This window comes from Ursus americanus, chromosome 31 (assembly GCF_024610735.1).
Source record: "Ursus americanus isolate L20-20 chromosome 31, mUrsAme1.1.p, whole genome shotgun sequence".
Classification (NCBI taxonomy): Eukaryota; Metazoa; Chordata; class Mammalia; order Carnivora; family Ursidae; genus Ursus; species Ursus americanus.
In genome coordinates this window covers 4,402,097-4,424,922 of record NC_142157.1, presented here as the reverse complement: position 1 = coordinate 4,424,922, position 22,826 = coordinate 4,402,097, and the positions used below count along the sequence as shown (strand labels likewise).

Here is a 22,826-nt window from a genome sequence, read left to right as displayed (position 1 = left end):
ATTTTTTTCTAAAACTTTTGCTGGTTTTCATGGTCTTTCAGCACTATTTTCTCTGTTCAGTTAATTTTTCTGAAAGATGTAAGATCTGTATCTGAATTCATTTTTTCCCCACAATTGTTGTAGCACCATTTATCGAAAAGAATACTGTCTCTATTGAATTTTCTTTGCTTCTTTGTCAAAGATCAGGTGACTTCATTTCTTGATTAAGAAACTACATCAAGAGGGGCACCTGGGTGGCACAGCAGATGGGCGTCTGCCTTCGGCTCAGGGCGTGATCCCGGCGTTATGGGATCGAGCCCCACATCAGGCTCTTCTGCTATGGGCCTGCTTCTTTCTCTCCCACTCCCCCAGCTTGTGTTCCCTCTCTCGCTGGCTGTCTCTATCTCTGTCAAATAAATAAATAAAATCTTAAAAAAAAAAAAGAAACTACATCAAGAAATACCAATTACAGATTTCATAGATTGTAGGTTTATTGATAATGTATAATGAAAGTTTATTAGGTATTTAGAGAATTTGCCTGAGCATTTATTAAAACAAAAGAGTGAAGGGGAACAGAAAAAGAGATATTTATAAAGAAATGAAATAAATCAATGTCATATCTGGATCTCTACACTTTTAGATTGTAACTAAGTCTATGGAATAGAAGTGGTTTCATCTGACACCAAGTTAAAGAAGAACAAAGAAAAGAAGCATCTAAACATTCTATATATTTATTGTAAATAGGAGCCAAGAGTGGACTAGGTATAGCCTTGAAGTCAGGTTAACTATGCTGAGGTGTGGCCTGCACATAAGATGAACTAACACCTCAGTTGTGATGGTTAATTTTATGTCTCAACTTGACTGGACCAAGGGGTGTCCAGATTATCAATCAAATACTATTCTAGGTGTTTCTGTGAGGGTGTTTTTGGACAAGATTAACATTCTAATAGACTGCATAAATCAGATTGCTTTCCATAATGTGAATGGACCTCATCCACTCAGCTGAAGGCCTGAATAGAACAAAAAGGCTGACCATCCCCTAAGAGAATTCATCTTGCCTCATGACCTTCAAACTGAACATTGATTCTTCCTAGGTTCTCAAGCCCACCAGCCTTTGACTGGAACTATACTATTGGTTCTCCTGCCTCTCCAACTTGCTGACTCACTCTGCAGATCACTGGACTTGCCAGCCTCAATTATTGTGTAAGCCAATTTCTTATAATAAATCTCTTCATATCTCTATCTATCTATCTATCATCTATCTATCTATCTACCATCTATCTATCTATCATCTATCTATCTATCTACCTATCTACCTATCTATCATCTATCTATTATCTATCTATCATCTACCTATCTATCATCTATCTATCTATCTATCTATCTATCTATCTATCTATCTATCTATTATCTATCCTACTGGTTCTGTTTCTTACTAATACATCAAGTTTCCTTTTACATTCCTGTTAAGTAAATATACATTTCTATTTTGTAGAACCCAATTATCATTTTGTAAAACATAAGTCATCTTGTCAGAAGAATTCTTTATGGGCAATTGGCTGTAGGCTACAATAGGACTACATTCCCCTTCCCATTCTCCTTCCTGATATCCCAGGATAAAAAGCCATAGCCCCATAGCCATGCTGGCTGGGGAAGCCTGAGTCACACACCTTAGTCTGCTTTTTTTTTGCTACCATTGCATTGTCTGGGTTATGTTAATTTTGCAATATTAACTAATCCAGCAAGGTTGTGCTGATAAGGAAAAAGGCCCAAGGTTCCCAGAGGAGGAATGTGTGGCTGAGAAAGCAGAATACCATTTCATTCTTTTCCTGCTCTTGAGTGGTGGATGTGACTGATTTTAGAGTTGCTAAAAGGTAACTCACCTCTGCAGTTAAACAGGGTCCTAGAATTTGAGTGTTGGAAGTGAAATTTGCTCAAGGAAAAGATCCAAGTTTTCATTCTGCTTGAACGGAAGAACAAGATTAAAAGAAAAATGACTGTATTGAGGACAGAAGACAAAACTCCATTTCACCTCAGTCTGTTTTAGCAGTTAATTTCTTCTCAAGAGGGACATTAAGTCTTTTTACCTGGCAGACAGGCTCTAGCTGTTTAAACCCAGTGTGGGCCATGGGATGGAGTGAATGATTAGATTTTTGCATTAGTCATAGAAAGACAAGGTACATATTATTTTCCTCTGTGTTTCATCATGAAATATAGGCTATCCTTCCACTGAGTATTTGTTTAACCAGGTCATAGGAATTCTTAATTCAGAAAGAGGAAAAAAACAGCATATGAGAACTAAGACCAACATACTTTAGAACATTTGCAGGTGTTTCTGGACAACAGGAACACACTTGGTTACTCACCCTGTGCTTCACCAATATCTTGGCTTATTTTAATCAGTCATTCTGTCCAATGCTTTCAGCTCAGAAGTGAATTCTGTGACAAAGAATTATTGTGAATTTTTCATTTCAGAAAAAGTCTGTACATTTTTATAGACAATAAAAGTGCTATTTGTTTTTAATAAGCTTCAAACTTATAGTAATTCCAAATGATATGTGAAAATAATTGGAAATACATTATTTAATGAATTTTTAGGTTTTTACCTATATTTAAACTTCTAGTCAAAATTCAATAATTTAAAAGTATTAGAGATTTAAGGAATGTTCCACAATGTCAACCCTTGCTTCCACACCAATTTTTACAATTTGGAAACACATTTTAATGTTTCTGGTACATTATTATGATTACAGAGCCTTATTGAGAACTTTTAATTTTGTCACTCACCTCATTTTGCCAATTGTCCATTTATTTTTTGATTCAAAGTTATGTGTACCTGATATAATAAAATTTACATTTCAGAGAATGCAAATATCTGGTCCTAGTCAAGTCTGTGACCATGAATATAACCTTGGCATAGAGTCCATATAACCCACTGCCTAGTTATAGTTCTTAATGCTTAAAAACATACTGGAGCACAAAGACTCATCAGTAAATACTTGCATGGACTGTCCCACACCCCACCCTGGCCAGAATTCAGCGGGAAAATTATAACTACTTTTTCCCTACTGAGAGGAAGGATACTGTAGATTAATCAGTCTGGCCCACATTATAGGGGAAGATGCTGAGAACAGTTCCGGGAAAACGGTGGTGGTATTTCAGTAAAACAAGAATACATTTTTGATTACTAGAAATGAAAAAATGCGTTTTAGTGAAAAGGCAATATTCTCTCTTGTCATCAGCACAAGTTTTATAGCTCAAAAATTCACCAAATTACAAAACTACGCTAGTACCAAGAGGATTTTTCCTGCCTCGATAAAACTCAGAATTGCTCACACTTTTACCATGTATATAACTAAAAGTGATAAGAACCCTTCTTATTTGTAATATTCTTTAAAAACTGTCACATGTGTTGCATTTTCTGTGTTCAGTACTTTTGATGCTAGAGATCGTGAACTGTGCATGGCTCTTGCTTTGGTGAGGGAGCTTCCTTGCACCCCATACCATTTGGTTGATTGTTTCCAGATAAAGTTATCAAGAACTGAGAAATTCTATTAAGGGTGCTTGGATGCAGAAAGGAAATGACTCCTTTATGAAATGTATGGGCCCATTTTTAGATTTATAAAGCATTAATGTCTCTATAAAAACGTACAAAGCATTAATACACAAAACTATTTTGGGGTAGTAGCTTATTAAGTCATGGTTTCTACATGCCTTCTTGAGATATTTGTAACATACTCATTCATCTTGCATGAACACACAGCACTTCACTTAATTACTGCAGTGTACATTCATAGCACCACTCCTGATTACTAGATAGTTTTGAGAATGAAATGGTTGATGTTTCAGTTAATACATGATCAAATAAATAATATTCTCATGCAACGTGTGTCAGGCTGCCTCTTAATTTCCTTTCCAAGTAGGCATCTGGTTTTAAATCTGGCTCCATGTCAGTCTTTGAAGGGCAGTATTTGTAAGACTTAAATTTGTCCTGGCTGCTGACCTTAGCAAGGGGATGTCAGAGAAACAGTGCAATGGAGTGCTTGAGGCAGGATCACTTTTCAGAGCATTATTTAATTTTGGTTGTTGGCTCAGCTCACTCATCAGAGACTGCTATTTCCAGCTGCACTGCAAGCTCTCCCACAGTTTAATTCTTTGCTTATTTTTTTTAGAAATCCTCCATCCAAGCACCTCAGTAGTGTGCCAAAGTATGACGATGACTTCACACCTCAACTAATTCACATCTGCAAGGAGAGAAAACAATTTGCAACTGAATCCAGCCTCACTAAATACTAACAAATTCCCCTTGCTTGTCAGCCATTCTGGAGATTACTCAGCAAACCCAGATTTTGTCAAGAAATGTACATATGATATGATATGCATATGCAATATGCAAATGCAATATGCTACATCAAATTTATTGATTTGTCTATTGACATTATGTTTAAGTGAGAGTCTTTATACAACTCATGGATTAAATGAAATCTTGTGCTAAAAGCACCTAAATAGAAAAATTATGCATACTTAGCATTTATACTATTATGATATATTCACCCTAGATACACACAAAATAGGAATACCTTTATCCTCCATATATTTATTAAATTCCCTATGTTACTGCTATCTTAACTTTTCGAACATCAGAACCAATGTTATTAGTCTTAGCTGATGTTAGTATCTAAAAATGTCCTTAAATAAAGTGTTCTTTCAGAAAAATATAAATATTGATCAAGCACTCCATATAGAACAGGGACCGATCTAGACTTTGAAGATACAGCAGAAAATAAGATTAGCAGAATCTTGGCTTTCATGGAGTTTGGGTTTCTCTTTCCATCTCTGCTCTCTGTCATGTGTGTTTATGTGTATGCAGGGGAGAAAATTAGTAAACAAATAAGTGAAAAGTTATGTATAAAGGGGCACCTAGATGGCTCAGTCGGTCAACCATCCAACTCTTGATTTCAGCTCAGGTCATGATCTCAGGGTCATGAGTTTGAGCCCTGCATTGGGCTCCATGCTGGGCGTGGAGCCTGCTTGGGATTCTCTCTCCCTTTTCCTTTGCCCCTCTCTCTCTGTGCCTCTCCCCCAACTCATGCACCCTCTCTCTCTTTCAAAAAAAGTTATGTATAAAATTAGATACTAAGAAGTATTATCCAGAGAATAAAATCAGATTATGTGACAGGGAGTCACAGTGTCTACTTTAGATTCAGTGATTTATTAGTCAGGGAAGGAGTTTTTGTGGACACATTTAAGTGTCTTTAGACAAAAAGCCAGGTACCGGAGGATCTGATAAAAGAACATTCTGGGTGGAAAGGAGAGCTCTTTTAAAGTCAGAAGGCAGCAAAGAATGGATGAAAAGAAGTAGTGGCTGGAGTGTAAGAGATGAGGGGAAAAGGAGGAAGAGCAAAATTTGAATATACAGATCAATCATACATACCTTGTGCACTGTGTATCAGGCACTAGGGTAAACATTTTTCATGTATGAACTCTTTTCATCTTCATTACAGCCTATGAGCCGAATACTAACATTATCCTCATATTGTAGATGAAGAAACCAAAGCACAGAATGTTATAATAGCTTGTCTCAGGTCACACTGTGGTGATCTCACTCTGTGTTGTCTGTCCTCAGACATTCCACTAAGTGAAGAGTTTGGATTCCATTCTAAATGTGAGGAGAGGATTGTACTGGAAAGTTTGACCAGGAGGGCGATTTGGTCTGCCTTCCATTTGAAATGGTTAGCCATTATGGTTTAGAGATGGATTGTGAGTTGGGGACAGACAAGAGTGGAAGCAGAACGATTGCTTGGGAGACCATTGTGACAGTCAAGCATGAAGTATTAGTGGCTGATCCCAGTATGGGAACATGGTAGTAGTGCATATGTCACTGGATTTGAGACACGTTTTGGAACAAAGCCAAGAAGATTTACTGATGGATTCAGTGTGAGGGGTAATGGAGAAAAAAAAATAACTCCTATTTGATCTAAGTAATTAAGAAAAATATGATAATGGTTCATATTATCATGATAATAGTATATAACATTCATAGAGTGACTACTGTGTGTTGCAGGCATGGTTCTAAGCATTTGTAAGTATACTAACTCATTGAAACCTCATCACAACTCTAGGAACTTACTATCATTATATCCTGTCTTTACAGATGAGAGAGCTAGGATACCAAGACAGTAAATAGTTTGCCCAAAGTCACACAACTAGTTAAGTGATGGATTTGAACCTAGGGCACTTGGCTGTGTAATTTGTTATGTCCAGACTCTCATTTGCTGTCATTTCCTGGGTCCACTGGCTGAAGAGCTGGCTTTTCTGGGGAGGGGAAGAAATCAAGAGTCCCATTGGCTATGTTAATGTTGACATGGCTACTAGACATCCATGTGAAGGCGAAATCAGGCATTTGGAAATATGAATTTGAAGTTCTGTGGAGAGATAAGGACTAGTGACCTAGATTTGGAACTCTTGAGCATATGGATGGCATTTAAAGCCATGGATCTGGATTTTATCACCTATAATAATAAAAGGTTATATGTGCTATTATATATACTGACTAATTTATTTTCATAATTACTTGAATTAGAACTATTGTCTAACTACTGTCATTCTCATTTTTTATAGATTAGAAAATTGAAGCACCGAGTAGTTATGCCATACATTGTGAGAATTAAAAGAGGTATATTAAACTTAATGCTTAGAACATAAATATTTTTAAATGTTAGCTATTAGTAATAAGAGTAGTAGTCTCTACTGTCATCTCATTTTTATGTGTATTGTCTAAGCGAGCACAGTATCCAATAAATAAAACTTAAACTGCATGAAGGTCTCAAGTTGGTGAAAGAAAAGCAAAAAAGCAGAGTTCATCATTCGTTATGTCTTTGCTGCTAAAAGAACATAAGAAAGTGAATGATCATTCTGGGAGAGAAGAGGAATTTGGCAAAAATAATTTAGGACAGATTGTTTTGCATTGCAGCTCACTATATTTAAATATTAAATATATTTAATAGATAAATAGGACAAAATATTTTCTGTGATTATTGCAGTATGGATCATTTTCTCATTTTTCTCTACATCTCTAAAAAATTATTTTGAATTTAGGGGTCTTGCCGACTTTTCCTTAACTCTGCATTGTTTTGTGACTACCTTCAATGTAGGTGAAATGGTACAAAATTTAGAATAGGAAAAATATTTTCTCTACAAATTCTGTTTTGTTTTGTTTTTAATCCTGGGAATTTACATGGTGTGCTAGTGTCAGTGGTTAGTTTTTCACAAACTTGTTTCCCCATCTCTCTTTTTTTCCCCAAAGAGTTGTTCCTATTTCTCAGTCCATCTGGCACATCTGTATGATGGTATCACTGCAGGTGCTGTGCTGCTAATACAGGATAAATTTCCCTGGGTAGTGGCGCTGAACGACTCTTTTTCTTGAGTCATTCAAAACAAGACTGGCTATATAAACCGCTAGAGAATACATACTGTAGGAAACGAGATTACCTAATCATCTCTTGCATCTCTATTTTTTGCTTTTCCACAAATGGCTGGTAACATGAGCAGTCACAGTTATGGATTTCATTTTTTTCCATATCATACTTACTGTTTGGTTTTGATTTCCCAGGTAGTGAGGATGATAGTGCTTTTTAAAAAATTTATTTTGATGTTTTAGAATTTTATAGTTGAGTTCATTTGATAGATAAAATACTAGTTTTCTGGACCACTGTGGATACTATTAATACAAGCATGTCAGAAAGAAGGGGACTCAAATCACGCCTATCAGCATCTACAGGTCAGTACGAAGTGTAGCTTCACCTTAAGTTACAGACTCTGTTCCGTATGAAGTAGATTCTTAATTTACTTGTTTAAAGTTAAATTTTATTTTTATTGAAATAATATACATATATAGTTTATAACTCAGACAGTCCTTCAGAGTTTATCATTCATATAGCAGTCTTCTATCTACCCTTTCAAATACCTGAATCTTGCTTCCCAGATGCAACTGTATTTCTGATTGTTCTTGTATCTTAATATTCCTAAATAAAAGGGCTTTGACATTTTCTCTTAGGTTGCCACTATGGGTGAAGATGATTTAGCTTGTCTACAAAAACTGTTTGCTGCAAAAATATGTCCATTCTCCATTCTTTTAATAAAAGCATGTTGAAAATTTTGGTTAAATCACTATTCAGTGTTTATAATTATGACTACATAGTTATTGTTCAAGGCTAAGGCATATATCCAAGCTTGGATGCTGTGTTTATATTTCATATCTTTATATTTTCATCTCAGAATTAGAAATATCTTCAAAAAACCATTGATTATGTTTTATTTCCTTTATTTCATATGTAGTTTCAGATGTACAACAAAGTGATTCGACAGCTCTATATGTTATGTTATGCTTACTATCTGTGTAGTTACTATCCGTCGCCACACAATGCTATTATAACACCATTGACTATATTCCCTATGCTGTACCCTTCATCTTCATGACCTATTCATTCCACATCTGAAAGCCTGTACCTCCCACTTCCCTTTAAAATTTCAGGCGTTCAGGTATATTCAGGTACTGAAAATAATAGAACAAATATACATGTATATATCACCCCATTTAAGGAGTAAAATTTTACAAATACCACTGAAGCCATCGATAAACTGTTTTTGTTTTTGTTTTTTGATAAACTGCTTTTTGATCACATTTCCCTTCCTGCCCATTAGAGGTAAATACTATAAAATCTTTGCTTATTTATTACTTCTGTGAGATATTTCCAGTATATATTCCTAAGCAACATATTACATATTTTTAACTTTGTATATTGCATCATGCTGTATGTATTCTTGTAAACCTCGCTTTTCTACACTGATGGGTTTTTGAGATTTCTAATGCATTGTAGCTCTATTTCATTTTATTATTATAAATATCTCATCAAGCATCTACACACACAATGCATTTATTCTTCTTATTTTTTGATTTGCATTTAGTTTACAATCAAAATTTAGCCATAAAAATGTTGTCACAATAATTCTGGTACATGTCTCCTTGTCCATTAAGTGGAATTTTTATAGGATTTATACTTATAAATGGAATTGGTAAATCATGGGGCTCAGTTTTAATAGATAGTGTTGAATATCTCTCCTGAGTAGTTAAGACAGTTTATAACCCCATTAGCACTGTAAGTGTTTTCCAATAGTTTCTTTTATTTATTTATTTTTTATTCAAGCATAATTAAGATACAGTGTTATATTAGTTTCAGGTGTACAATATAATGATTCAACAATTCTATACATTTCTCAGTACTCATCAGGATAAGTGTACTCTTAATCCTCTTTATCTGTTTCAGCCATCCCTCTACCCACCTTCCCTCTGGCAGCCACCAGTTGGTTCTCTGTATTTAAGAGTCTGCTTTTTTGTTTTCTATTTTGTGCCTCTATGAGTTTGTTTTGTTTTGTTTCTTAAATTCCACATGTGAGTGAAATGATATGGTATTTGTCTTTCTCTGACTTGTTTTACTTAGCATTATACCTTCTAGGTCCATCCATATTGTTGCAAGTGTCAAGATTTCATTTTTTTTATGCCTGAGTCATATTCCAGTGTATATGTATACCACATCTTCCTTATCCTTTCATCTATTGATGCACTTGAGAATCCCAGATTTCAAGATATACTACAGAGCTGTAGTAATCAAAACAGTATGGTACTGACACAAAAATAGACACATAGATCAGTAAAACAGAATAGAGAAACCAAAAATTAACACACACTTTTATGGTCAATTAATCTATGACAAAGAAAGCAGGAATACACAATGGGGAAAAGATGGTTTCCAATTATTTCTTACCCTTATCTACACTTAATTTTTTTGCCTATCTCTTGCATGTGAAATATTCTTTTATTTTGTACTTCCACAATTATTTTTTTGAAGATTTTTATTTGTTTATTTATTTATTTATTTATTTGACAGAGAGAGAGAGAGCACAAGCAGGCAGGGTGGAGCAGGAGGAGAGGGAGAAGGTGAAGCAAGTTCCCTGCTGAGCAGAGAGCCAAATGTGGGGCTCAATTCCAGGACGGTGGGATCATGACCTGAGCCAAAGGCAGACGTTTAATGACTGAGCCACCCAGGTGTCCCATGTACTTCCGCAATTATTAATGAGGATTTCTCTTCCTAGTTTTATTGGCCATTGGGCTTTTTCACCTGTGGATTTGCCCATTTGTGGGTCTTGTTTGTCTCTTACTTATTTATTTTTGGGAAACCTTTTATATTTTGAATTTTAATTATTTCTTTTAAACTTTGAAAATGTATTTGACTATGCTATAATTTATCAATTAATTTTCTTTATAATGTCTTTTGACATTTGATCATTTCTAATTTTAAAATAGTTAAATTTGTCAATCTTTTTCCATGTTTTGCATTTTTCTGTCCTGTGTAAGACTCTTCATACACCAAAGTTGTAAAGATAACCATTATTTTCTTCTGATTTTTATGAATTGTTTTCAAGATCTTTATTCCACCTGTGATTGATTTTCAGGTACATTGCAAGGCTAGGTATAATTTTATTATTACTGTATGAATAACCATGCCCTGGCATACTTTCTAGAGTTCATCATTTTCTGACTGATCTACAAGGCCACCCCATCAAGTATCAATTTATTTATACATGTAGTATTTTCTGGAAATTTAAATCTATTCTGTTCCATTGATTTATTTTTCTATTTCTATGTAATTACAACATTCTTTTAAATATTGTAGTCTTAAAAGAAGTTCTGATATCTGGTAGAATGAAATCTTCCTTCTATACAAAGCCCTCATATTTTTCCTTCTCTTTTTTCTTGCTTTTTTCTATTTTTCTTCTTTCTTCTTTCTCTTCTTCTCCTTCTCCTCTTATTTCTTTTTATTAACTTCTTTAACCTCCTTTCTTTTTATTTAATTATTTTGTTATTATCACCATATCTCGAAATATTACTCTCATTTCACTATTTTTTTGTCATTTTTTACAGGCTTTCCACAATTAAAGATGGTCTTTGAGTTATTTCCTCCTCCCATCTCTGCCATGTCAAATATGATCTTCCTATTCTATCCCTCGGATAGAATTATGTATTAATTTTGGTCAGATTAATATTCAGTGTTTATATTATTAAAACATGTAAGAATGCTATTAAATTAATGATTATTCTGCCTTTCCCAAAAAACTTTTTGTTTTCTCTATCACTAATAATTATCTTGTGTTTTCATTTCTTATATTTCCATGCATCCATGCATTCAAGTCACACACTTTGCCCATTATCTCATTCCCTTTGCAAGGCACTCAGATGCCTCAAGTATTCTGTATATTTTATTTTGATGAACGCCTAGACTACTTTGACTGTTCCACTCTGAGCTGGTGTATAGCAGTCATTCCTAAATTTAGATAAAGCATCAACCTAGGCATTCCCTGGGTGTTTCTCTCTTCTACATCCAGTGACTTTCATTCTCTGAGTTTACTCCTTGTTTCGGTGAAGTACATACTCTAGTAGCTTCTTTTGTTTTTTTTTTAAGATTTTATTTATTTATTTGACAGCGATAGAGACAGCCAGCGAGAGAGGGAACACAAGCAGGGGGAGTGGGAGAGGAAGAAGCAGGCTCATAGCGGAGGAGCCTGATGTGGGGCTCGATCCCATAACGCCGGGATCACGCCCTCAGCCAAAGGCAGACGCTTAACTGCTGTGCCACCCAGGTGTCCCACTCTAGTAGCTTCTTAATAGAAGGTGCATAAGTAATAAATCTGTTCAGATGTTGTCTGTTTGATGATGTCTTTATTCTACTTTTACAAGGATTTTAAGACTTTTTTATGCAATGCATTTTAAATTGATAATCATTTCTTCTCAAAATGTCATTGCATTGTCCCATTTTCTTTTAGCTTCCAGCATTTTGTTTAAGAAATATGATGCCATTTGGTTCCTGAATATTTAATGTGACTTGATTTCTTTTTTCTTGAAGGTTTTGAGTTTTGTGGGTTTTTTTCTCTTTTCCCTAATGTACTGAAATTTCACTGTGATGTGTTCTGGTGCATGTCTTTTTCATTCATTTTGGTGAAAAGTCGTTGTTAAATCTGGATAATTGCTTCATGATTTTCTGATTATTCTCTCCTTTGTTTTACCTCCTTGGTTGTTAGTTTTTTGCATGATCATTATTTTTTAAAGTTATCTCCTATTTTCCATTTCTTTGTATTCTTCTTCTACATTTTTGTTGTCTTCAACTCTATCTTCTGATTTTTCTATTTTCAAAATTTCTACCATCAACTTTTCATTTCCATGAAACCTCACATTTTTTTGAAAGCTCCTTTGGTAGAAATCTACTACTTTATTTTATATTTATTATTCTTAGCTCTTAGAGAATACAGTGTTAGATTTTCCTATTTTCGTATTGTCTCCAAATCTCCTGTTTTTTCGGTATATATCTTTTCCGCTAATATCTGATGATATCTTTATGTCTGCTCATATTTAGTGTCGTAAGGACTAAACAGCCAGTTGGAAAATTTGATCATTAATCTATACATTAGCCAGTCAACACAGAGTAGATTTCTTTATACCAATTAAAATTTTGGGGGCCAGTTTCTATAGAAAATAGCTCTTTAATCTCCTACCTGGGATATATGTTTATCCTAATATTCCAAGTTATATGATACCTCCAATTTCCACACCTTTCTAGAATGTGTACTAGGAATCAGATTGCTTCTTTGTGGTATTTGTTTCTGAAGACATATATGTTTCCATTTCCTCCGCTTCTTTCAGAAAGTAACCCATTACCAATGCATTCTCCATTTTTAAAATTTTTTTGCTGATTACATCTACCATTTTTTTGGTCATGTTTGTTCTTGTACTTATATGCAATTTTTGTTCTTTCTCTGTCATTTCAATGACATAGCAACATAGCAAATTTATGAATTATGCAATGGCTCTGAAAGCTTCTAGTTGGCCATGGTATATGTCCCTTGCGTTCATACTCTACTGGCCAAAGATAAATGTGTACTTCTCCCATAGGCATCTCTGTAAGTCATTTGGGAATAGGCACAGTTATATAATTCTCCTATAGAGAAGAGATGAATACTTAGTAACAGTAGTTCAACTCCCACAATAGAAAGGGAAATATACCTAATATACTGGACTTCTTATTAAGAATGCTGACATATTATTGAAAAATAATTGAAATGACAAGAAAAGTTATATTTAGGATATTTTGAATACCTCATTTATCCAGCTTTGAGAGTTTTAAATATATTTATATTTACTTAATTATAATGATTGAGGAGAAATACTGGTGATTTGGTATATTAAATATATTAAAATTTTATTTTAAGCTATTTTTCAGTGAGCTACAAGGGAACTCAGAATGACAACCAAATTGATGAAAAAATATGAACAAAGCAAGAAGTTCAAAGAGATAAAAACCATAAAAAAGAACAAAACAGAAATTCTGGAGCTTAAGAGCATAACGACTTCAATGAAAAATTCGATACAAACTGTTAAGAACAGACAAAGTCAAGCAGAGGAAGGATTCAGTGAGTTTGAAGATCACTTGAAATTACCTACTTGGAACAATAAAAACAACAAAGAATAAGAATAAAGAAAGCATGCAGGGACTGTGGGAATATCATCAAGAAAATTAATATATTAATTGTTGGGAGTCCCAAAGCAGGAAAGAATGAGAAAGTGGCAGAAAGCTTATTTTGAAGAAGAAATGGCTGAAAACTTCCCAAAATATGGGGAGGGGATTTGATATCCAAGTTCATAAAGCCCAAAGGATCTCAGATTGAACCTAAAGAGGTCTACCAAGATATATCATAATTAAATTATCAAAAGTCAAAGACAAGGAGAGAATTTTGAAAGTAGCAAGCAAGGACATCCCATAAGAATATTGGTGGATTTCCTTATAGAAATATTGCAGGCATGGAAAAAGTGAGGTGATATATTCAAAGTACTGAAAGAAAGCAAAAAACCTGCCAAGCAGGAATATTACATTCAGTAAAACTATCCTTTAAAATTAAAAAAAAGATAAAGACTTTCCCAGGCAAACAAAAACTAAGTATAAATTTCACAAATAAAGATAAATAGATAAACAAATACAGAATAATGTAATGCTGTAAGGGTGGTGTGTAAATCCCTTTTAACCCTACTTTAAAAGTTAAAAGAGAAAAGTATTAAGAATAACTATAACCACAGAAATCAGTTACTGGGCATGCAATATTAAAACAAGTAAATTCTGATATCAATAACAAAGTTTGTGGGAGGTGGGGGGTAAAAGTGTAGAGTTTTTGTATGCAATTGATGTTGTTACCAGCTCAAATACACTGTTGTAACAGTAAGTTTTATATAAGCCTTGTGATAACCACAAGAAAAAGAAAACATTACAGATATAGAAAAAAATAAAAAGAAAAGAAATTATATTGTTCCAAAAAAATCACAAAGGAGGTAAGCAAAAGAGGAATAGGGGAACAAAAATATACTACAAAATAGACAAAACAATTAATAAAATGGCAATATTAAGTTCTTACCTGCCTAGAATTACTTTAAATGTAATAGATTAAAAGTCTAATCAAAAGACATAGAATGGAAAAATGGGTATACAAAAAGATCTAACTATATGCAGTCTGCAAAAAACCCACTTTAGATATAAGGCCACAGATAAGCTGAAAGTGAAGGGAGAGAAAATGATAATCCAAAGAGAGCAGATGCTACTTAGACAAAATATACTTCAAGTCAAAAACTGTTATGAGGCAAAAAAAGTCTTTAAATAATGACAAAAGTGTCAATTCAACAAGAAGATAGAACAATTGTAAATATGTAGGTACCCAACATCAGAGCACCTAAATATACAAAGCAGAAGGAGAAATAGACAACAATACAGTAATAGTAAGAGGTTTTAATACCCCACTTAATACCAGATCATGCACACAGAAAATCCATATGGAATCAGACTTGAACTGCACTGTAGGCTGGCCAATGGATGTGAGAGACATAAATAGAACATCCTATTCAACAGAAGCAGAATACACCTTTTTCTTAAACACTTATGGAACATTTTCCAGGACTGATCATGTTAGTCACAAAACTTAAACATTTTGATACTAAAATCATTCTAAGTACTTTTTCCTCACAACAATGTAATGAAACCAGGAATTGGTAACAAAGAGAAAGTGAAAAAATATCACAAATACATGGAAATAAAACAACATATTCTTGTACCATCTTTGGATCAAAAAGAAATCAAAAGGGAAATCAAGAGATATCTCAGACAAATGAAAATGAAAACACAACATAACAATCTCATGGTATGCAGCAAAAGCAGTACAAAGAGGGAAGCTTACAGTAATAAATGTTTGAATTAAAAAAGAAGAAAGATCTCAAATGAACAACCTAACATTATACTTCAGGGAATTAGAAAAAGAACAAACTAAGCCCAAAGTGAGGGCTTAGAAGAAGTGAGGAAATAAGATTAGAGGAGAAATAATTAAAATAAAGAAAAAATAAACTAAATGAAGAATTGGTTTTTTGAAAAGAAAAAACAAAATTGATAAATATTCAGGTAGACTAAGAGAAGAAGAGAGAAGATTCAAATAAATAAAATCAGAAATGGAAGAAGAGATATTAGAACCAATGACACAGAAATTTAAAAAATCATGAGACTATTATAAACTATTATATTTCAACAAATTGGACAATCTAGATGAAATAGATGAATTCCTAGAAAAATATAATTTACCAGGACTGAATTAAAAAAAGAAATAAAAAGCATAAACAGATCAATAACAAATAAGAAAATTGAATGTATAATAAAAATCTTACAATAACAAAAAGTCAGAAGCAGGTATCTTCAAAGATGAATTCTTCCAAACACTAAAAGAAAAATTAATATCAATTTTCTTAAGCTCTTTCAAAAAATGAAAGAGAAAGGAACACATTCAAATACTTTTTAGGAGGACAGCATTACCCTGGTACCAAAGACAGACAAAGCCACCACAAGAAAACTACATGGCTGCAAAGTCTCCACCAAAATATTAGCAAACTGGTTTCAACAGCATATCAAGGATCATACGTTGTGACTGAGTGGGATTTATCCCTGGAATGTAAGAATAGTTCAATATGTGCAAATAAATCAATGAGATAGTAACAAAATGAAAAACAAATCACATGATCATCTTAATAGATGTAGAAAAAAACATTTGGTGATATTCAACATGCTTTCATGGTAAAAACTCTCAACATATTAGGTATAGAAGGAACTTACTTCAACACAATAAAGGTCACATATGAAAAGCCACAGTTAACATCTGAAAAATTTTCTTCTAAAATCCAATATAAGACCAGGCTGCCCATTCTCACCAATTCTATTTAACATAATGCTGAAAATCCTAGGCAGAGTAATAGACAAGAACAAGAAATGAAAAGCAACCAAATAACAAAGGAAGAAGTAAAATTGTATCTTTTTTGCAGATGACATAAAAGTATGTATAGAAAACCCTAAAAATGTCACAAAAAATCTATTAGAATAACAGACACCAGCAAAGTTACAAAATAAAAAAGTCAATGTACAGAAATCAGTTACATTTCTAAACACGAACAAGCTATCCAAAGAGAAAATTAAGGAGACAATCCCATTTACTATAGCATTGAAAAGAGCAGAACACCTAGAAATAAACTTAACCAACATGGTGAGAGACTTACATACTGAAAATTATAAAACACTAATGAGAGAGATGAAAGCAAACATAAATAAATGAAAACATGTCCCCTGTTTATATATGAGAATTCATATTGTTAAAATGGCCATACTGCCAAAAGTGATCTATAGATTCAATGCAACCTTCATCAAAATTCCAAATAATATTTTTTATAGAATTAAAAAAAAACCCTAAAATTCATATGGAACCACAAAGACTCCAAAAAGCCAAACAATTTTAAGCAAGAGAACCAAAGCTGGAGGCATCAGTTTTCCTGTCTTCAAAATATATTACAAAACAACAGTAATCAAAACAGTATGGTACTGGCATAAAAAAGACATATAGACCAATGTTACAGAATAGAGAGCCCAGAATTAAACCTACATATAATATAGTCAACTGACCTTTGACAAAGTGCCAATAATACATAATGGGGAAAGAATAGTCTCTTCAATAAATGGTGTTGGGAAAACTGGGCGGGCACATACAGAAGAAAGAAATTCGACCTTATCTCATACCATTCACAAAAATCAGCTCGAAATGGATTAAAGGTTTAAATATAAGACCTGAAACCATAAAACTCTCAGGAGAAAACATAGGGGAAATTCTGGACATTAGTCATGGCAATCATTTCTTGAATGTGACATTGAAAACACAACAACAAAACCAAAAAGAGACAAGAAAGAATGCATCAAACTATAAAGCTCTTGCACAGCAAAGGAAACAATCGACAGCAACAAAAAGGCAATAGAATGGAATGGAATAAAATATTTGCAAACCATATATCTAAGAGGTTAATATTCAAAATATATAAATAACTCATATAATTCAATGATTAAAAAAACCAAATATCCTAACTGGAAAGTGGACAAAGGAACTAAATAGATATTTCTCCAAAGAAGATATATAAAGACATATATAAAAATGTGCTCCACATTGATCATCAGGGAAATGTGATTCAAACCACAATGAGATGTCACCTTACATCTTTTAGGTTGGCTTGTAGTAAAAAAAAAATAATAATAATAATAAATAACAAATTTTGATGAGAATGTAAAAAAAAAAAAGGAAACCCTTGTACCCTATTTGTGGGAATGTGAAGTGGTGTAGCTGCTATAGAAACAGTATGGAGTTTCCTCAAAAACTAAAATCAGAACTACTATGTGATCCAGAAATACCACTTCTGGGCATATATCCAAAGAAAATGACATCAGGACCTTGAAGAGCTATATGCATTCCCATCTTCATTAATTATTCACAATAGTCAAGACATGCATCCATCATTGGATGAACATACATACAATGAAATGTCATTCAGCCTCAGAAAAGAAGAAATCCCAACATTTTCAACAACATGGGTGAACCTGGAGGATATTGTGCGAAGTGAGATAAAAATACTGTAGAGAAAGTCAAATACTATATGATATCACTTACGTGATGAATCTAACGTAGTCAAACTCAGAAAAGCAGAGTGTGGTATGGTGGTTGCCAGAGGTTGGGAGGAGGTAGTGGTCGAAGAGTACAAAGTTCCATTTATACAAGATGAATATGTCCTAGAGATCTGGATAGCATAGTGCCTTTAAAAATACTGTATCGTATACTTAACAATTTACTGAGGGTATAACTTATGTGTTCTTACCACAAAATAATAATAACAGTAATAATAATGGTAATAATACTAGAAGAAGGAAGACAAGATGGAGAAGGAGAAAAGAAAAGGAGGTGGAAGAAGTGGAGGAGAAGGAGTTAGAGGATAAATGAGAGTAGGAGAAAATTTTAGGAGGTGATGAATGGGTTTAAGGGCTTTGATAAGGGTGACGGTTTCATGGGTGTACACTTATCTCCAAACTCATAAAATTGTACATATTAATTATGCACAACTTTTTGTGGATTACAAAAAAAAGGAAATGGGATTTTTCTTGAAATATGCTTTCCTTTAACAGCGTGGTAAGTAAAATATATGTGTGTATGTTTTATACACGTGTGTATTCATGTGTGGATGTTTGTTTTATACAATAGTAAATACATTGTGCCAAAATAATTTTCCATTTTTTTCTAGTGTTTCATAGTTTTCTACTCATTCGAGACAGAAAGCTTGAGAAATATATTATTCTAATATGCTTAAATATTAGCTGAATTAAGTTTATTATACAAAGACAAAAATATTTGCATGTAGCTGTGTTTTGTAAACTCTGTTTATCATCAAGATATTGGTCAGTACCATAATCTCTTTGGGAGAATATTCTTTAGGAATAACACAAAGAACACCTCATTTAGCCTCCCACCCTCAGTCAGAGCTCTACAGAGCTCTACCACCCACTCCTCGGACAGAGTTCTCCCTCCTTGTTCCCCCCCACCGCCAATCTCCCCCTCCAGGCCTGAGTCCCCAGCCACATCCCCTCTGCCCTGTCGGGAGGCAGCCTGTGGGCTCCGGTTTAAAGAAAGAAACAAACAAACAAAACACCTCTTTTTAAATGCTGATACATTTAAGATGTATTTAAACATTTTATAATCCCACTTAACAATCAAAATACAAAGTGCCAAAAATGTAGTGGAAAAGTAATCGCTGGGTTCTTCGTAGCTGGGGCTGTGAAGAAAACCCCAGAGTCCCCTCCTAGAGGATCACCTCTGTTTTACAGACGTAGGTAGTTGAAATAGTTGTGAGAACTCCACATAAATATCTGTAAATTTGGATGCTTAGTAGAAATGCGCCTTCTAATTGCAGGTTGTTTCTGCTTAGAGGAACCTTCCCTCTTCTGGTGTCCAGAGCCACTGTTTATGGACTGCAGACACAATCAGCTGTTTCCAGAGTCAGAATTTGGAATTCTTGGGGGCAATTCATCAAGATATCTTTGAATATATACTTCAGTCTCATAACAGACATTTTAAATAACTCCTTATATGAAAAATTTAGATCTTGGGGGAAAAAAAAGCTATTGCTTCTTTCTTGCTCAGTGAATTGCACAAACAGATTTGCTTGCCCTTTACACTGTTATATTTAATACAAATTAATGGTTCTCCTGGTCTAAGCCTCCAAGATTTGGTAATAGTTCCCTTTCTCTGTAGTGGACTTTAGGTATACCAGCCCAGAATTCCAATAAATATAAAACATGTAAGTAGGTAAAAGATAACTAGTCAGTAAGATTTCATAAATTATATCAGGACCTTTTAGTAAGAAAAAAAAAAGGGAAAACTGAGAGGAGAGAAATGAGGACATAAGTGGATAAATATTATAAGTCTTGTGAAGGAAAAGATAAGGCTATTAAGTTTTTTAAAAGGCAATCTGAGTACATAATGTTAGCAAAAAGGGTTAACAGGAGGTGGATGAATTTTTAAAAATATAAAAGGAAAAATATGTACTATGGAGGAATGCTAGCACTGCTTAGCAATTTCAGAGTGCTTTTCATCTTCAAAGAATCTTGCATGTTAACTAATTAATCCTTCCAACACCCTTGTGACGTAGACGTGACAAAGAGGGACAGAAATAAGTCTAAAATGACTAACTACCAAACTCACTCACTGGTTGAGAAAGAATTATGAAGGCATGCCATTTACTAATGAGGAAGATCTTAGATAGATTTTATACAGGATGTGTGTGTGTGTGTGTGTGTGTGTGTGTGTGTGTGTGTGTGTGTATGTGTAGACTTTCAAAATTTATTTATGGAAATAGAGAGCAAATGATAGAATTAAAAAAAGAATTTATCCTTACGTGAGCTCAGTTAATGCTAGACTAGTATGATTTTCTCAAATAATCCAAACTTAATCCACAAATATTAGCAGCAGTTAGGTATTTGCTTTTTATAACATGTAATTGACGAATATATAATAAGCACCGACTACCTAAAACTTTAGTGGGAGAAAGGGAAAAACTCTTGCTGGAGCTTATTCTCTGCACAATCCCTTAGCACATAATTTACACATTCTTTTTTATTTATCCAAACACAAAGAGAGGTATGCAAGGCCCAATTAAATGAGACATCTGAAAATTTAAGCTCTTACTCACCAACTACTTGTTTTTGAAACTGTAGTTATATTTTTAAGGATCCAAGTCTGTTTCCTTTTTTTCTGCCTCCCTGTGTGATACCATGACACTTGTTTACTATTACCCTTTTGTGACAGCAATGTATCTTTCCCCAAGCTTGTAGAAGAAAATAGCATGAGCTCATGACCACCCTGGAATGATAATAGCAGTGCAATGCTGTTGGCATCCTGAAGTGATAGTAGCAGGAAGTCACATTATCCACATATGGTAACAGCCATTGCATTCCATCTTATTGGGATAACAGCAGTGAGTCCCACTGATTATAAACTTGCTAACATATGCACCATCCTTTATTCCTATTCTTGATGGTGATTCTCACTGTGGGCATTATTAGCCTTACCATGTTGCTCTTTAAATTGTTACTATGACCTGTGAAACAGTATTGATCCACAAATGACAAATGGTTAAATATTTCCAGAGGAAAACCTGGCTGCATTTTCTGTACCACAGCTACAAAATTTTCCTTCTAATGTATTAGGACTGGAGGTTACTATAGCGTTGAAGCCTCACCTGGTGATATTTTTACTCAACAACAATCACTGTGTGGGTTCTGAGTAATAGTTTTTGTCCAAGACTGTTTATCCTATCCTAGTTTATCCTAGACCCCAGAACCATACAGTAGGGTCAGATGGCATTAATCTGATCAAGAACTGAATTTACTTAAGGCTGGCTAAGTCTACTGGTTATGCCAACAATTGTAGGGTTTAAACTTCCAGGGTGCCTACTGAGATCCCAAAGAATTTGCTAGGATCCCTCTCCACTGATACTCTTAGACTCTGATTTCTATATCTTTAGTGTGGTGCTATTCAGTCAGTAGAAAATGATAATACTCTAATTTTTTTTAATTCTTTTTCCCTTGAGAGTGTCATTATCAGGAATATATATGGGGTAGATAAAGGAAACCCAATTAGCAAGTTACAGTAATAGTTTGGGTATGAGCTAATGAAGCCTGATGCAGGGAGTTGGCAGTAGGAATGTATATAAAGGGACATAATTGGAAACTCTTGTGAAAGAAGAATGGGTGAGTAAACTTGTTGATTATGTGAAGGCTGATGTGTCAAAATTTCATCACAATTTTCAGCCTAGGGATATGAGATATATGGACAAGCGGAGAAGTGAGATTATAAGTTAAAAGAGAATTTAGAGATGGAAATACATATTTGAAGGTAATACACACATAGGAGATGATTAAAGATTTGGTTAAGAACATGCAAAGGAAGAAGAGAAGAGTACAGAGAACAGAATCATAGTAATCATGTACGTGTTGGGATACATCTGGAGGCAGAAGACTTTTCTTGTCTCTGATCCAGGATGTGCCCCTTAATTTAAAGGCATAATTCTATCAAAGGAAAACATTTGTATTTAAGCACAGACAGTGTTTAGTATTCATAAGGGACTGGGGATGAAGTAAAACATGAAATAATTTTATGACTTCTATTCTTTATCTCTTTTTGTGTCAGATGAACTAAAATTTCTATCAGTATGTATATATAGACACTATCAGTCCTTCATTACTAACGAAAGATTTAGCTAACTCTTTTATCCTTTTTAGGGTTGAAATTACAAATATGACCTATTGAAAAGTATACATGGAATTCTTAAATCCAGGAGAGTTTAGGGTATATGAGTAGAGCAAAGGGAATGTTGTCAGTGTTGAAAGTAAATATACTCTGTGTCAAAATGCACTGTGGAGCCAGTGGTATGTGATAAGATATAGAAGCTTGCTTTGGAACTCTCCTTGTAAGTGCTGGGGTTGGGGTTTTAATAACATAACAATTCTTTGGGCTTTCTGACAAGGAATGCTTGTAAGCACGCAGCACTGCAGCAGGCTTATCAGTCAACTTCCAGGACAAATACAGAAAGAATTCTTCTATATTAATCTTCAGGCAATACATTTGCCTCAGCTGTCAGTTACATTTGCTGAGAAAAAGTAACCTTAGTGATCTTTGCAACATTCAATAATTTTAAGAGCACATTGGAATTGAACGGAATCCATAATTTGTATAAAAAGTAGTGAATTAGGTTGGGTCTTTCTGTAATTTTTCAGAGTTCTATGACTAGCACTGTTAGATAATGTTTTTGGAAAAAAACACAATAAAACAATGGGGAAATATGTACTTGAAAT

At 34.0% G+C, this 22,826-nt stretch overlaps 1 long non-coding RNA gene across 1 annotated transcript in view; it reads right to left on the bottom strand.

The window, feature by feature from the left end:
* Positions 1-20,755, bottom strand: part of LOC148107357 (uncharacterized) — a 32,649-nt gene extending 11,894 nt beyond the window's left edge. The window contains exons 1-3 of the long non-coding RNA XR_015722494.1: positions 20,663-20,755; positions 2,346-2,418; positions 1,863-1,939 (exon numbers count right to left, since the gene is read on the bottom strand). This is a non-coding gene — a long non-coding RNA (uncharacterized LOC148107357). The remainder of the gene's footprint in view (positions 1-1,862; positions 1,940-2,345; positions 2,419-20,662) is intronic.
* Positions 20,756-22,826: the final 2,071 nt, after the last annotated feature.